General features: G+C 47.0%; 1 protein-coding gene across 2 annotated transcripts in view; it reads left to right on the top strand.

Annotated features, from left to right (window-relative positions):
* The first annotated feature begins 495 nt into the window (after nucleotides 1-495).
* SNRK (SNF related kinase) overlaps nucleotides 496-15,581 on the top strand; it is a 62,370-nt gene continuing 47,284 nt past the window's right edge. Inside the window, exon 1 of one of the 2 annotated variants that reach the window (XM_008260225.5) lies at nucleotides 496-666. The gene's annotated coding sequence lies outside the window, so the exon portion shown is untranslated. The remainder of the gene's footprint in view (nucleotides 667-15,581) is intronic. The other variant, XM_051851860.3, reaches the window with a different exon arrangement.

The raw sequence follows: 15,581 nt of genomic DNA, 5'->3' as shown, positions 1-15,581 counted from the left end.
TCAGGGGCTTTGACGCTTCCCACGCTGTTTCCAGCGCTGGCTGGCCAGTGTCTCCCGCTTCTCTTTAATTAGCAACAGCAAATTGGGCCCAGAAAAAGACACTAGAGAGAGAGAAGTATTGTGTGTATGTGGCCTCACACGCGGATGTACCTGCTTCCCTTGCTTAAACCTGGCGGGGGACAGTGACGGTGGTGAGCTTTAAAAGGTCCAGCACCTGCGATTCCTCACCGCACCCCCTCCCGCCCCGCCCCGTCCCTAAGGCCGCCGGATCTGCAGAGACAACTATCGCTGCCCTTCCCGGCCATTGTCCCGCGGCCCCGGGGCTTCCTCCTCCACCGTCCCCCATCCTCCTCGGGCGCCTCGCCCGCTTCCTTCCGCCAGCCACAACGCACACTCGGTGGGGTCAGGACGCCGCCAGGACGCCCTCCAGCCGCCCGCAGGTGCGCCCCGCCCCGCCCCTCGCGGCCCCGCCCCCCAAAGCCCCGCCCCGGCGTCGCGTCACGGTTGACGCGCGGCCCCGCGCAGGCGCAGCTCAGGCCCACCCTCCTACCCGAGGCCGGCCGCCCGCTCGGTATTATGATTAACGCTGGGTGCGGGGTTTCGGCGGCCGGGAGGGAGTTGTCGGCGCCGCGGCCGCTGCGGACGGACGCCCGCCTGCCTGCTGAGGTAGGGGCGAGCGCAGAGCGCGGCAGGGCGCGCGGCCGTGGGTGGGGGTGCGGGCCGGCCTCCGGCGCCTCTGGAGCCTCCGCCGTTGCCCGGGCCGGGGCGCCCGCCGCGGGCGGAAAGTAAGTTGCGCGCTCCGCAGCGCGCGGCCGGCGAGGACGCGGGGCCCGAGTGCGGCGCCGCGGCCTGGCGGGCGATGGCACCCGGGCGGTGGCACCCAGGCGGGAGCCGTCACTGCGGCGGCGGCGGGGCGCGGGCGCCCGGAGGCCCTGCCCTTGCGGCCGCGGCGGGATTGCGGCACCTCGGGAGGCGCCCGCATCCCCGCGCCCCGCCCCGGAGCGGGCCGAGTGCGGCGCCCGCGGGGCCCCGCGCCCGGGCCGGGCTCCCGGGGGCTCAGGTCTCGGGAGTGGGACGTCTGTGCTGGGCTGCGTTTGTTTGCGCTTTGCGGGCGAATCCAGGGGAAATGTGACCGCAGCAGGGGGTTGTACAATGGAGCGGGGGCTGCTGTTGTCCGCGGAGAAGGGGCAGCGGGAGGAGCGGTGCCATCTCGAGGGAGAGCTGGGAAGCCTGCCTTCTTTGCCGTGGCCATCGCCTGTTGAGTTCTCTCTGCACCGGTCGGCAGAGCCCTGCCTGCCTTTTGCTTGGACTTGGGGTCCGGGGAAGTGGCATCCGTTTTATCCTGGGCTGTCCCTCCCAGGAGAGTCAGGTACGGTCCAGAGGCTTCCTGGGCAGTGGGGACCAGGTCCAGGCTTTACGGGGTGGGGGGGAATCTGGCGGTGGACTTCCCGAATCGGTAGACGGGTGGAGGATTTGGGGACCTTGGAGCCTGTCAGGGTGCTTTGCCCTCTCCCCTTTAATGAGCGCGTTCTCCAAGTCTTAGGAGCCGACCTGCTTGTGTTGGAAATTTCATCAGGGTTAAGGTGAAGCCGGCCTGCCAGTGGCCTTGGACCTGCAAGCGTCGGGCACCCTGTTGAATCTCCTCCACATTCCTCTGGGGCTGAAAAGCCGCGTTTGGGATCCACACAGCGGTTGGGTCGCCTTGTCCCACATCAGGCTCTGACTTATCAGAATGTGTATCAGTGTACTTTCCAGCCTGGCTTGTCAAGGCTTATGTAATCAACTTGTTAATTTATAATCTTGTTACATTGCTTTCCAGATTTATAAAATCATTCCCTTAAGGAAATCTGTCTTCAACGTCTGCTTAAATATTTCTCTTGGAATTGGATTCCTGAACTGGAATGTACTGTACAAGTGGTGATTAAAGCACACTAATTAGACACGTTTCTTTCTTTTTTTTTTTTTAAAGAGCACCAAATAACATTTTGATCCGACTTTCTGTGTAATTGTCCCCGTGAGGAAAACAGGTGACATTCCCATGTTACAGAGAAATTCCATGACATTCCCAAGGTCACTTATTGAGGGGTGTAGAAATCAAGTGCGTGCAGCTAACTTTTCTTGATACTCGCATCTTCATGACTTTCCAGGCAGGAAACTTTGAATGCTACCTTTCAGTTTTTAAAATCTGCATAATTAGTTTTTGTTGCCTCATATTTGTGCGCAAAATTACTGTAGCTCTACTCTTTGGTGATTCTGAGTAAAAAATTTTTTTTCTGTTATTGCAGTAAAATCCATAGTTTAAAGCATAGGAGAACTCAGACGTTGTAGTAATTTCTGTTTTCCTAGATCAGAAATGCAGATTGGGCTTTTGTGGTTCAGATTTAATCACACATCCTAAACGGAAGGCTTTTAGTGGCCTTTATTAGAATGGAAGCACATCGGTGTTGTTTGTCCTGGTCCCAGGAAGCACTAAACCGGCCTGCGGGCCTCCTAAGGATCTTGAAATCATTTGGTCTGCCCCGCCAAGGCAGCCCCAGGCAGGACTTGAGATTCGATAACTGTATAGCAGGCTCATTTTTAAGTTGATAATTTTGTATGGCTGGCAAATGGTGTTGTAAATACCCAGATGGCCCTTGGCAGAAACATGTTCCCCACCCCTGCTCTCAGCCTTCACTGTGGGCGCTTCCTCCCTATAGAAAGTGAAACTAAATAGAAAAAAGTTGCTGGGTTTTGGAGATACTGAGCAGCCACAGTTCTAAGCATGAGCATAAATAAGGCCTGCTTCTTCTTGGTGGCAGCTTGTCTGAGCCTAAGAGCTTGTTGTACTGCCCAGGGAGTAAAGGGTACAGACGAGCCTTCCACGTGGCCAGAACTTCAGGAATTAAAAACACAGATGAGGAACTCTTACAAAGTCTTAATTTAACTCTATCCCAACTGGTTCCTGGGAGTTACTGTGTACTCAAAGATTTCATCTGAGATACTTTTGTAAGAAAACTGTTGGCCAGCGCCGCGGCTCACTAGGCTAATCCTCCGCCTGCGGCGCCGGCACTCCAGGTTCTAGTCCCAGTTGCTCCTCTTCCAGTCTAGCTCTCTGTTGTGACTTGGGAAGGCAGTGGAGGATGGCCCAAGTGCTTGGGCCCTGCACCTGCTTGGGAGACCAGGAGGAAGTGCCTGGCTTCTGGCTTTGGATCGGCGCTGTGCGCCGGCCATGGCAGCCATTTGGGGGGTGAACCAACAGAAGGAAGACCTTTCTCTCTGTGTCCCTCTGTCTAACTGCCTGTCAAAAAAACAAACAAACAAAAAAAACAACAAAACAAAAACCGAAAACTGTTACTCAGGGTACAGACACTTGCCAGTGTCTGTGTATGAGCAGGTAAATTAACATGGAAAAGTTGAGTTGATTCTAGCAGCTTGGAAGATAAAGTTAGCCTTTCATGAAACCTTTGTATTTCTGTTTTTGGGCCCTAGGGTAGAGGGTAGCAGTAGACAAGTGAATACGAAGCAGGTGCCGTATTTTGGAGCTAAAAGGCTGTTGGGAAACAGCAAGGTAAACCAGAATAATTGGAGCCGATGGCTGCCGTGGTGAGGCTCAGAGAAAGCCCTGCAGAAGCCCGAGAAGGGCCGGTGGACAGTCTGACTTGGGAGTGATGAGTGAAGTGGTCTTGAAGGACAGGGAGAGAGGGAGGACAGAGGACAAGATCAAGTGTCTGGAGAAGAACCTGGACCCAGGTGGGTGGGCGGGAGCTGAGGAGGGAGACAGGATACAGCTGCAGCTGTTCTTTCTTTAAAGTATTTGAAAAGGTGGGGAGGGGTGGGGCAGGACGGAGGGAGGGTCGGTGATGGAAGAGGAAGGTGTTGGGTATTTTGTTGTGATCTGGGCAGAGCTGGTGTAAAAACCCCCTCAGGCTTAATGGCCCCTGAGCCAGCACTGGCAGTGTGTGTACCTCTTCCGGATGGTGTGGAGCGGTGTTACACTGGTGAGGGTTGTTCCCTCCTCTGCTTTGCTGCACCTGTGCTCTGGGTTGAGCCCTTCTATCCCATGGGACGCACATTTCTTGCCAGGAAGATTCCTGCTGTGCTCTCCCTGGACGTTTTTTTATTTCTCTGCTGTCACTTCCAGAGACCCCCGAGAGCCTGCCTTGGCACTCCCAGCATTCGGCCTCTACTGAGGCAGGCTCTTCCATGACAGATCAGATCTTTTCCCCTTTCTTTGCTTGGACTGGGTCCCCCCATCTTCTGGTGTGTGGCTACTCAGCAGTTATTTAAAAATCAGAGGCGTAAGGTGTCCATGGGCCGTGATCTTTGAAGTTCAGGAGTGTCTCCAGACTCAAAGCAAGATTGGGTCTGAAAGTGCATCTCAGTGCACACGCCCCCCCCCCCCCCCATCATATTTGCCTGGACTGTTTAATGTAGGTTGTGAAATCAGTGCACGAGAAACTCTGATTACCCAATGTAACTGTTCAGATCACAGCCACAGGGTCCCGAGATTCTCCGTTGTTGACATGAGGTTACCGTTCTCCAACCCAGAGGACTCAGCTCCTTGAAGGCAGAAAATGCTGCTCTGATCTGTACATCCCCAGACCGGAGTGATGCCTGATACACAGTCTGTACCCAAGAAGATCCTTACAGACGCCTAATAGTCGTTGTTGATTTTTGTCAGCCTCTTAGTAGGACCATACCTGCTTTCATGTCGCTAGGTTGGACTGAAATTGTTCAGTCATACAGTTTTAGGCCAAGAAGCGAATCTTCCACACTGTGCTAGCACATCATAGATGCTCAGGAGACGCTGGTTCCTGTGCTGTCCTGCAGTCTAAGGACACTGCCAGCTTCCGCTGTCCACCATAGTGGTTCTAGATGTCCCTCTGAGCTTCGCCAGCTGTGCATTGAGTTCTCGGATTCTCCTGAGTCGTGTCTCCATGGCTCCTCGCGGTGGCTGCCCTGGTTTGTAGGTCTTTAATCATTTACCTGGAGACATTATCAGCAGTCTGCTTACCTGTCTCCCAGCTCTGGTCTTGCCTTTGCCGTCTGGTCTGATCTCTGCTGCCAGAGTGATGTGTTAAACTGTCATCTCTGATTGCTGCTCTCCTGCCCAGTGTTCTTTTTGGGCTTCTTACACTGGCCTGCATTTGTTCATTTAATAAGATAGGTATGCTTTGAGTAGGTACTGTGCTGTGCAAGCCCTGGGATACAGCGCTAAAGTAAGCAGTTAGTGGCCTTCAGTGAACTGAACTAATCATTTAGTCTGTTGGGGCACACACTGTTTGCCACATGATCACGCAGGTAATTATGACTCTATGGTTGTGAAGAGCCGTGGTGGCCAAGGACGTGGTGCTGTGAGTGGGAGCTGGTTTGTGTGGGGAGTTGAGGAGGGAAAGTGGGGATTCTGGAGGGTGACTTTAAGCAGGGCTCTGAAGCATGGGTAAGGGCCGACCTCACTGGAGAAATACAGACTGATTATTTGCGTGGGCAACACAACCCTTTGGGTATGTGGCCCTTCCTGCCCGTCTGACCTTGTCTCCTGTGCTCTATGCATTGTATTGTCCTAGTCACACTAGACTGTCTCAGGTCTCTTTCCTGGAAAGCCTCTTCCCACTATTGCCAATTTCAGCTCTTAGCTCAAACACAGAGTAGTTTCTCTGGGATGCCTTCTATGAACTCCCCAAGGCAGATTTGGGAGAAAGAACACCTCTTTTTGCATGTCTGTTCCTGTAACAGATTGTAAACCGCTGGAGTCAGGAGCCTCCTGGTATATCCCAGTGGTGTTTAGGAGCCAGTTTGTTGGGCGGGTTAGGCTGCTGATAACAAAATAAGATTAGGAACTGTATACATGACCCCTTCAAATACTGGGCTCTCAGGGGAGGGAGGCCAGTTCTGAAAAGTTAAGGGGAAAGAATTCTTGCGTGATTTTGATCCCACTCACAGCTTGTTAACCTATATTACCCCATTTAGCTTTCACAATAACTGTCCAGAGTGGTAATTATCCTTGTTTTACAGATAAAGGCATGCCTGTTCATAGAAGTTGAGTAACTTGTGGGGCTCTACATCGTGGCACTCTTTCCACTGAACTGCCATGTTGCTTTGCATATTTGCTGGATAAAGGAATTTTGATCTTTCCTAAAGTGTACCCCCGTGCTGAAGATAAGGAGAAAAGTTGACCATGTGGTACTTGGACATGTGGAGACTCAGGGCTACTGTCCTAGCTTCTCTGATGTTCCTTCTCCCCAGTATGTACACACATACTTCTTGGGTCATTATTTTTCTTTTATTCTGTGTTACATAACTAGGGGAAATATCTGAATAATATTTTGAACTTGCTTTAATATTCAACTCTGGGTTATAAGAAACATTTATTTTTAAAGATTTATTTATTTATTTGAAAGTCAGAGTTATGCAGCGAGAGAAGGAGAGGCAGAGAGAGAGAGAGGCTTCCATCCATTGGTTCACTCCCTGGATGGCTACTATGAACCGAGCTGTGCCAATCCAAAGTCAGGAGCCAGGAGCTTCCTCGGGGTCTCCCACGCAGGTGCAGGGGCCCAGGGACTTCTGCTTTCCCAGGCCATAGCAGAGAGCTGGATGGAAAGTGGAGCAGCCAGGACTTGAACTGGCACCCATATGGGATGCCAGCGCTGCAGGCAGCGGCTTTACCTGCTAAGCCAAAGTGCTGGCCCCAAGAAACATTTTAGGTATTTAATGGAAGTTTTACAGTGTCTAAACAAAATTCTTAGTAACAAATACTCATGGATGTATTATGAAGCTAGAGTATACTATATTCATGGATCTCTTTAAAATAGTCATACTCATGTACAGCCTTTTTATTTACCAGTGGACAAAAGTACTTTTTAAGGTACAGTTCAGTTTCTGTTTTACCTCATATTGTGCAAGTTTCTCTTCATTGTTGTACAGCATTATGAATGGTGCAAAAGAACTGTGGAATGAGAATATTCAGTCTACAGTTTCACGGCTCAATTTTGTCCTTTGCTCTCCTGTCTTACAAGTATTAACTAATCCTCTTATAAAGGAAAATGCTTTTGCAGAAACAAATGGAAAGAATATAAATTGTAAAGTATATTTCAGTTTGGGAAAAATCAAAGTTTTTTAAGCAGAAAATAAAACCTACGCATATTTTACCTGAATTTCTTCCTTGGTTTTGGCTGGGAAGGAATCTTGCCACTTGAAGCTGTGTGCCAGCAATTGTGCCAAGTTATTTTCAAGGTGCTCTTCTGTGTTTAGAGGACCAGTAATTACCTCAGTCTGTCTGAATGGTTATTTGCCTGTAACTTCCTTTCTCAACTTACAAAGCAGTTTCTAAACATTTCACCAAATATTAAAATTATTTGTCATTGTTTATTAGATAAGTGTTTGGTGCCAGGAAATTTGATTGCTGGCAGGTAACTTGTGGGGCATGTCAGAACTGGAGAAGGATCCCAACACCTAGATGTGTCTCAGTGCTTCTGCTTCTCTGGGAATTAGGAAGGCACAGGTCAAAGGGAGGCATTGTGTTGCTGCAGGGGAAAAAAATGTAAGGCTCAGACCGTGAGCCTAGGACCAGCGTGGAGTGAGTTTGCAGTCTCTGGCTGTGCTTTCTCATTTGAAAAGTGGGTATGATACTTGCATTTTGTCACTGGTTGTGAGGAACTGAGTGGTTTAACAAATAAAAAGCCCAGCAGCTATATAGATTTCCAGTCATGAAATTCTGTTTCCTCTTTTTGAGATCTGCATTCAGACAAAGCTGGAATTCTAATGGGGAATTGAGATAATAAAAGATTTTTTTTTTTAATTTAAAATGCGAAGTGAAAGAAAAGTAAGCTGTAGTTTTGCTGTAAAACTAATTTCTATATATACCTATGTAGGTTAGTAGTAGGTCTTTGGGAAGGTAGTATGTGTAATGAGAGGGCGCTAATGAGTCAAAACAAAAATCAGTGTTTTGTCAAACTTTGAAATGAGTGTTGAACTTTTAAGATTCTCTAGTGAACCTTATTTTTATGTTGCTTTCATGTAACACGCAAAGAATTTTTCTTATATCAGCTCTTTGAGAAGAAGCTTTCTCTGTGTGTTCTTAACTCTTTAATGACATTTTAAACTTTAGTATAATTCAGAGATAGATAACGTGGCGAGTTATTAATGCGGCGAACTTTCCATTGGTTGTGAAAGGGCGAATGTTCGGCACAGCTGGTCAAATGGAGAGCCATCAAGAAGTCTTCAGAAATTAGCCTTCTCGATGACCTTTCTAAACCTGCTTGTCTTCTACTCAGAATCATAGCTTCACCCAGATGGGCGCTCTCCTCTCCTAAGTCTGCCAGCTGGGTGCTGTCTCTGCTGCCGCTGTTTCCCCTGCTTTGGGAATGGGGTGCGCCTCTGCTCCCCGTGGAAGTAAGCCCTGGGTCGTGGGCCGCCCCCGACCTTGATGAGCCTGTTCTTCCCGAGGCTGACTTGTGTAATCATCTTGTTATTTGTACATCCCATTTTCTAAGGTTCTAAAGGACAGGGATGGTGGTGTATCCTGAACAGTTAGGGCTCAGCTTATTTGCTAATGCAGGTGCCTTGGTGCTCCCCTTTGCAGCCTGAAGGAACTGCACCCCTGTCCCTCAGAGGAGCTCAGTCTCTCTCACAACAAGTCTTGTTTATTGCAATTATGTAAGCAAGCATTCGATAGTATATTTTCAGGGAAACTGACTTTCTGTTTCATAGACCTTCTAGTAAAAAGTAGATTGAGTAATTATTTCCAGAAAGTAAAAATAGTTAATAACCCTCACCTTTCCTGGATTAAAAAAAAACAATATTCACTGTTAAACATTTAATAGAAGAGAAACATTAAAAGAAGAAAATTCTGTAATTTTACTAACTTAACATTCTGAGTTTTTGAAATATAGAGAATCCACACACATTACATGCTTTTTAAAAAATTGGGATGATGGGGCCGATGCTGTGATGTGCAACGCCTGCGCCTGCGATGCCGGCATCCCATATGAACACTGGTTTGTGTCCAGGCTACTCCTCTTTGATCTAGATCTCTGCTAATGGTCTGGGAAAGCAGAGGAAGATGACACAAGTACTTGAGCCCCTGCACTTGTGTGGGAAACCTGGAAGAAACTCCTGGCTCCTAGCTTTGGCCTGGTTGTTGTGGCCACTTGCAGAGTGAACCAGTGGGTCGAAGACCAACCTCTCTGTCTCTCCCTCTCTGTGTCTGTAACTCTGCCTTTAAAATAAATAAATAAAATCTTAAAAAGTCCTCACAGTTAGTGTTGGGCTTATGAAAAAAAAATTGGGATCATATGCTTTGAAATTTGGAATATGATTTATTTTTTTTTACTTAACATTATGTTGTCAGAATTTCCCACACAGCTTCAAAATACAGCAGCATAGTGTTCATGTTGGATATTTTATGATATATTTAAACATTTTCATATTATATAGGCCTTTAGGTTATTTCTGAGTTTTTGGGCATAAGTAAGTGTGGGATATAAATGGCGACATCTTTATTAAGACATAAATCTAATACAGGTTGTATATTCTTTATCTGAAATACTTGGGACTAGAAATGGTTTGGATTTTTTTTTTTTTTTGAGTTTGGAATATTTGCATGTACATATGAGATATCTTGGGGAAAAAAAACCCAAGACTAAACACAGAATTCATTTATGTTTCAAATAAAGTTTATACACATAGCCTGAAGATATTTTATATAGAATATTTTTAATTTATGCATAAAGCAGAGTGTAATATTCTACTTATGCTATCATGGCACTCAAAAAGTATTGGCTTTGGAGCATTTCAGATTTTCAGATTAGGGATGCTCAACCTGTAGTAAGAGATTTAAGTCAAGGATATTAATTATTTGAGCACAGTTGATACACCTACCGCCAAATTGCTTTTCAAAAAGTTAACTTGCTGTCCCATCAGTGTCAGAATCACTAAATGCTTCTCTTTTGTTAGTTGCTTCTGCCTTGGTTTACTGATTTTTTTTTTCCTGGTCTTGTGTGAGTGTGTGTTTTTTAATCATTTTTTAAAATTGCCATTTTTATCATAATATAAGGAAAAAAAGATGAGAGCAAATTAATTGTGTTTTGATAGTGGAAATAAAAGCTTTGGAGGAGTTGAGATTTAGATTTAAGTTTTCCATAGCTTTTGTTTTCCTGGCAACAGTGAGTAATAGTGGGTTGGCTTTATTTTGGAGTGATTTCTGCACACCAGTTTTGTTTAAATCATTATTTATTGTGTGAACACTTTTTGCCAGGACCACCATACTGATTTTTAAGTCTCACCCACAGGTAGAAATGATGATTTGCCTAGCGTTTTTCATCACTTTAACAAGAGGCAAATTCTGTTTAGGAATTTGAACTTAGCGCTTGCATTGCTAGTCCAAGTTTTGTGACTTGCACTGCTAACCCCTTTCTGTCTATTAATACTCAGTAGTGCTCTATGTTGGTTAATGGTTTGCCTGACTCCTGAATATATCCAAATTCCTTGATATAACCTGGACTTCAGCTTGTTCTATTGAGATGAATTAAAGATGACTTAAGCCGCCCCTTGCAGGATTGATCTGCATTGGCAACCTGGTCATTGCCCTGAGACTGGAGCAGGCTCCTCAGCATGACCCTCCTAGTCTATTAAAATTAAAATGACTTGGAAGAAAACTCGGAACATACTTTAGCAGGCAGTTGCCTTCCCCTGGGAAAATGCTTTCCCAAAGACTTGGAGGCACAGTTTGGTCAGTGATCTACTAACAAATAATGTGCTTAACTTTTTACTTTGTAGTTCCCATCTTGGTTCCATCCAGTGACTGCACCCTGGCTACATGGTCGTCACAACTGATCCAGTGAGAAATTCTATAACTTAGGACCTGTTGGCTTATTGGTGGTTCTTCATCTTGAAGTTGTAGCGTGTATTGGTAACTCTCACGAGGAGTAGACTGTTGTTTATTTTAGATCAAGAGAACAGCAGTGGTGACTGCATGGTAGGGTTGTGTTGATTTTGCTTGACCTGGGGGATATTGGTAATCCTGGAGGATTTAGCTTCTTGTCTTCCTTTCGGCCTGTGCCCTTTTTGTTATATATTTCTTTAAATTTTAGCGGTGAGATCAGGTTGGTAATACCCACTGAGAGAGCGTTAGTTTCCTTACTTAAGTTGGTTTTTCAATAGATAATCTGTACAATTCAGTCCGATATTTCCCATGACTAAGGCTTGCAGTTTTCATTTTTTGGTATTTGTAAAAGATACTGGAGAATTTCCATGTAAGAAGCTTAAATGCAGTGTGAAAGTAGCTTTGCAAAATTAAACTCTTAATTGTAGTAGAGAGTGTCGGCATAGGTGTTTTTACAGTGTTTAACATGTTTCTGAGGTTCTTGTGTCTTGAAATATTGGTGGACTGATTTTGGGGGAAGTTTATAATATTCCAAGCAAATTGTAAAGAGGCTATAGAATTAGCCTAGATTGTGCCTGGCCCCCTTTTTTCCAGCTCTGCTTTTTTCATGCCCTATGTTGGTCCCTGGCATCCAGGCAGAGCCACCTGTGCTCACCACCCTGTTGTGTCCTTTTGTCCGGATCTCTCCTGGGGAAAGCATAAGGGTAGGAGACATTTGTACCGTGCGGCAGTGGTGATGAAGTGAACACCAAGCTGAGAAAGAGTGTTAGCAGAGTGACGGGGTGAGTTCCAAATCCACAGTAGGTTGAATAGAGGCTGGCTCTACGACTGTTGTCAGCAGCTTGCAGACCTGTGTGGGGCCACCCACACTTCCTTCCTCTTCTCCAGCCACACCCACATGCTTCAGTTGCTTCTCTCTCTTTAGCTGGGAGAACATCAGTATATTCTTGCAACACACTCCAGGGCTTGTTTCTCAAACATAAATTTCCATTTTGTAAACATCCTTGGCCAGCTGGTCTGTTTCGCGTAGGTCCAGCCTGGGTCTGTGCACAGGCGACTGGGCTGAGTAAGAAGGCTGCCTTAGGGTGGCCGGGTTTAGTGGTGTTTGCCGTGTAAAGTGTCATTTTCACCATGTGGTCATTAAAAATATGGATTTAAAAGAACTAATTTCATGGGAAATGTTCATCATATAAAGTACAGGAAAATAGTTACCAGACTTCACATTCACCAGCTTAGCTTTGTAAGGAAGCCAAAGTACAAAGAGTTTTACTCAGATCTCGTCAGCCAGCCTAGGTGAGGTAACAGGTGATTTTACTTTGTTGTGCTTTTCAGCATTTTCTAAATTTTCTAGAATGAACTTGAATTTGTCCAACTTGTTTTTTGGAGAGCAACATTTTGAAAATAGTAATAAACCTCTCTCCCTGCTGATGTCTGCACTCCCACCCTTGCCCTGTGTATGGTCCCATTTTATTAAAAATATTGTGTCTTGGGGCCGGCACTGTGGCGCAGCTGGGTAATGCCTTGGCCTGAAGCGCTGGCATCCCATGTGGGTGCCGGTTCGAGACCTGGCTGCCCCACTTCCGATCCAGCTCTCTGCTATGGCCTGGGGAAACAGTAGAAGATGACCCAAGTCCTTGGGCCCCTTCACCCTCATGGAAGACCCAGAAGAAGCTCCTGGCTTCGGATTGGCGCAGCTCCAGCCATTTTGGCCAATTGGGGAGTGAACCATTGGATGGAAGGCTTTCTCTCTCTCTGCCTCTATCTCTGTGTAACTCTGACTTTCAAATACAATAAATAAATCTTTTAAAAAAGTAAAAAAATAAAAATATTGTGTCTGGACATATATTATACATAGAAAGGAATTTGAGGGGCTGTTTTCCAAAATTGTTAGCAGACAGTTGGTTAGAGTCAGGCAGTAGATGCATTTTTAAAAATCTTCCTCTTTTTTGGCCATTTTTGCAAGTTTGTATGATTGACTTGTTTTGTTTTATTTATTTATTTATTTATTTATTTATTTATGTATTTATTTATTTTGACAGGCAGAGTGGACAGTGAGAGAGAAAGAGACAGAGAGAAAGGTCTTCCTGCAATGGCCGCTGCGGCCGGCGCATTGCACTGATCCGATGGCAGGAGCCAGGTACTTATCCTGGTCTCCCATGGGGTGCAGGGCCCAAGCACTTGGGCCATCCTCCACTGCACTCCCTGGCCACAGCAGAGAGCTGGCCTGGAAGAGGGGCAACCGGGACAGAATCCGGCGCCCCAACCAGGACTAGAACCCGGTGTGCCGGCGCCGCAAGGCGGAGGATTAGCCTAGTGAGCCGCGGCGCCGGCCATTGTATGATTGACTTGTAATTTCTTTTTCCCCTAAACAGATACTCCTTTCATAGTTTTAAAACATGTTTATTTACTATTTTGAAAGGCAGTGTAAGAGAGAAAGGGAGAGAAAGAGAAACTCTCTACTCGGTAGTTCACTCTCCAAATGCCCGCAGAAGTCAGCTTGAGCCAGGCTGAAAACGGGATCCCAGAACTGTATCTGGGTCCCAGCACTTGAGCCAGCATCACTTGCTGCCTCCCAGGATGCACTAGCAGGAAGCTGGATAGGAAGCAGAATATCCAGGACTTGAACCCGCCCTCTGATATGGGATGGGAGAGTTTAGGTGGTGCCTAACCTGTTGTACCACAATGCCCACCCCTCCTTTCATAATTGAAACACAGATGCAAAAACAAGGGACAGTGATACGTCACGTGAAAAAAGGAGGATGCAGGGTTGAAATTCATGCATTGAAAGAGCCTACTTCTGTGCAACAAGTAGGGAAGAAGCTGTATATGGTTCGTTAGTTGACTACCAGAATGTTAATAGTGCTGACTTTCAATGCTAGGATTACGGGTGTGAGGCAGAGAGATCTGTCCATTGGTTCACTCCCTGGATGGCCACGACAGCCTGGGCTGGACCAGCTGAAACCAGGAACCCAGAACTCCATCCAGGTCTCCCACATGGGTGTCAGGAGCTTAGGTACTTGGCCATCGTCTGCTGCTTTCTCAGGCGCATTAGCAGAGTGCTAGATCCGAAGTCAAGCAGCTGGGTCTCAAACCGGTACTACGTGGAATGCCGACGTAAGTGGCAGCTTAACCGGCTGCACCATGACACTGGCCAGCGGGTACCTTTTTAATTCTATTCCCCTATTTTGTGCTTTCCAAATTTTCTCTGAGAATATATTACTTTAATGGGGAAAAGAAGGTAAGGGAACATTTAGTCCTTTTTGAAATGGTACATTTGATAGAAAATTATCTTAATATTTTTAAAGCAGATACTTAGATTTTGAGATACTTGAGACTTTGCTGTACCACTAGGGACATTATTTCTTTCATCTCGCAATCTTAACGGCACTCAATTTCAATTTAATAAGTTTTAGTTTTTTTATGAAAACAAAATTTTTTTGAAAAAAAAATTAACGAAAGCAAACAAACCTTCCTTTGCTTGAAATAGTGAGCAGCTAAGAGTTTCTACTTGGGCGGTGGGTGTGCAGCCGTGGTGGTGGCAGCTACTGTTACTGAGTGCTTACTCTGTGCCAGGCCCTGTTTTAAACTCTGCCTATCTTATTAACTCATTTAATTCTTGCACAGCCTGTGAAGTTGTGTCTTATTTAATAACATCTTCCAAAGAGGAAACTGACCACGCGGAGAGGTGAGGTCATTTGCTGAGGTCCTGTGGCTAGTGCTAGGTGAGCTGGGACTCAGCTCCAGCCCCTGGCTTTCCCAAGCAGTGCTGCACCACTGCCTTGCCGCGGAGACTGTGGTTGCGGTAGGGGCTGTTGGAAAGAGAGAGGCAGGGAGGATGATGGGAGGAACTGTCCTGTCGCACTTGGAGCGCTGGAGGGTCAGGCAAGTAGACATCCTGGGGCTTGCCTGTCCCTGTCTGGACCTGAGCCGTGGCTTGGCTGGCTGCTTAGTGCTGCAGTCCTGCCTGTCGTTACCCCCACGTTCCCAGCAGTGTGTGTATCTAGGGGTCACCCTCCTTTCCTCCTCCTTGCAGCTCCTGTGTGCTCTGTGCTCCTTCTCACGTGAGTGCCTGTGAGCTTGGGGGCTTCGTGATCACTGGGACGCTGCTCGCCTTTAGTGTGTAACGGAAGTCGTCCTGGCCCCAGTGGGTGTTCGGACTTTCCATGGTTGCGGTTTCTCATTGTCGTGGAAGGGCTCGGAAGGCTATCTCAGCAGTGCTCTGCTCACATTTTGTTCTTAGTGATAGCTTCTTCACTCTCAAATGGCAAGCCCGCAGTGTGAAGGTACTTTGTGTGTTCTGTGTGCGGGCATCATCAGTGGTGCTTCCTAGAGGCGAGCGTCTTGCAGAGGCTGCCGTCTGTCGTGGTGTTAGTAGGTGTTTCATGAGCCAGTGGGGACTCTGAAGCCAGCCTGGTCTGGGTTAGAGCCAGAGACTGCCGCTTAGCAGCCGGGCCAGGCCTGGTGGGCCTCACTTGCAGCCTGCCTGTGAGGATTCAGTGAAACGTGGTGAGCCTCTCACTCAGGAGGCAGTTAGGAAATGGCACACGTACTCGTATAAGTTTTTCCTTTAGTGGAATTACCTTTCTGACCCAACTACCTGGAAGAATATCTGTACCCATTCACTCTGAAAGTCTGTTCACTAAAGGTTGCTTAAAGGAGTTGGAATTCACAGAGGGCCGGGAGACTTGGTCACTAAAGGCGGGCTTTGCCGTTTTTATAC

The sequence above is a fragment of the Oryctolagus cuniculus genome, chromosome 10 (genome assembly GCF_051225735.1).
Source record: "Oryctolagus cuniculus isolate XC-2025 breed Fujian yellow rabbit chromosome 10, ASM5122573v1, whole genome shotgun sequence".
NCBI lineage: Eukaryota > Metazoa > Chordata > Mammalia > Lagomorpha > Leporidae > Oryctolagus > Oryctolagus cuniculus.
Note: the sequence above shows the minus strand (reverse complement) of the source record. Positions and strands in the feature narration are given on the sequence as shown.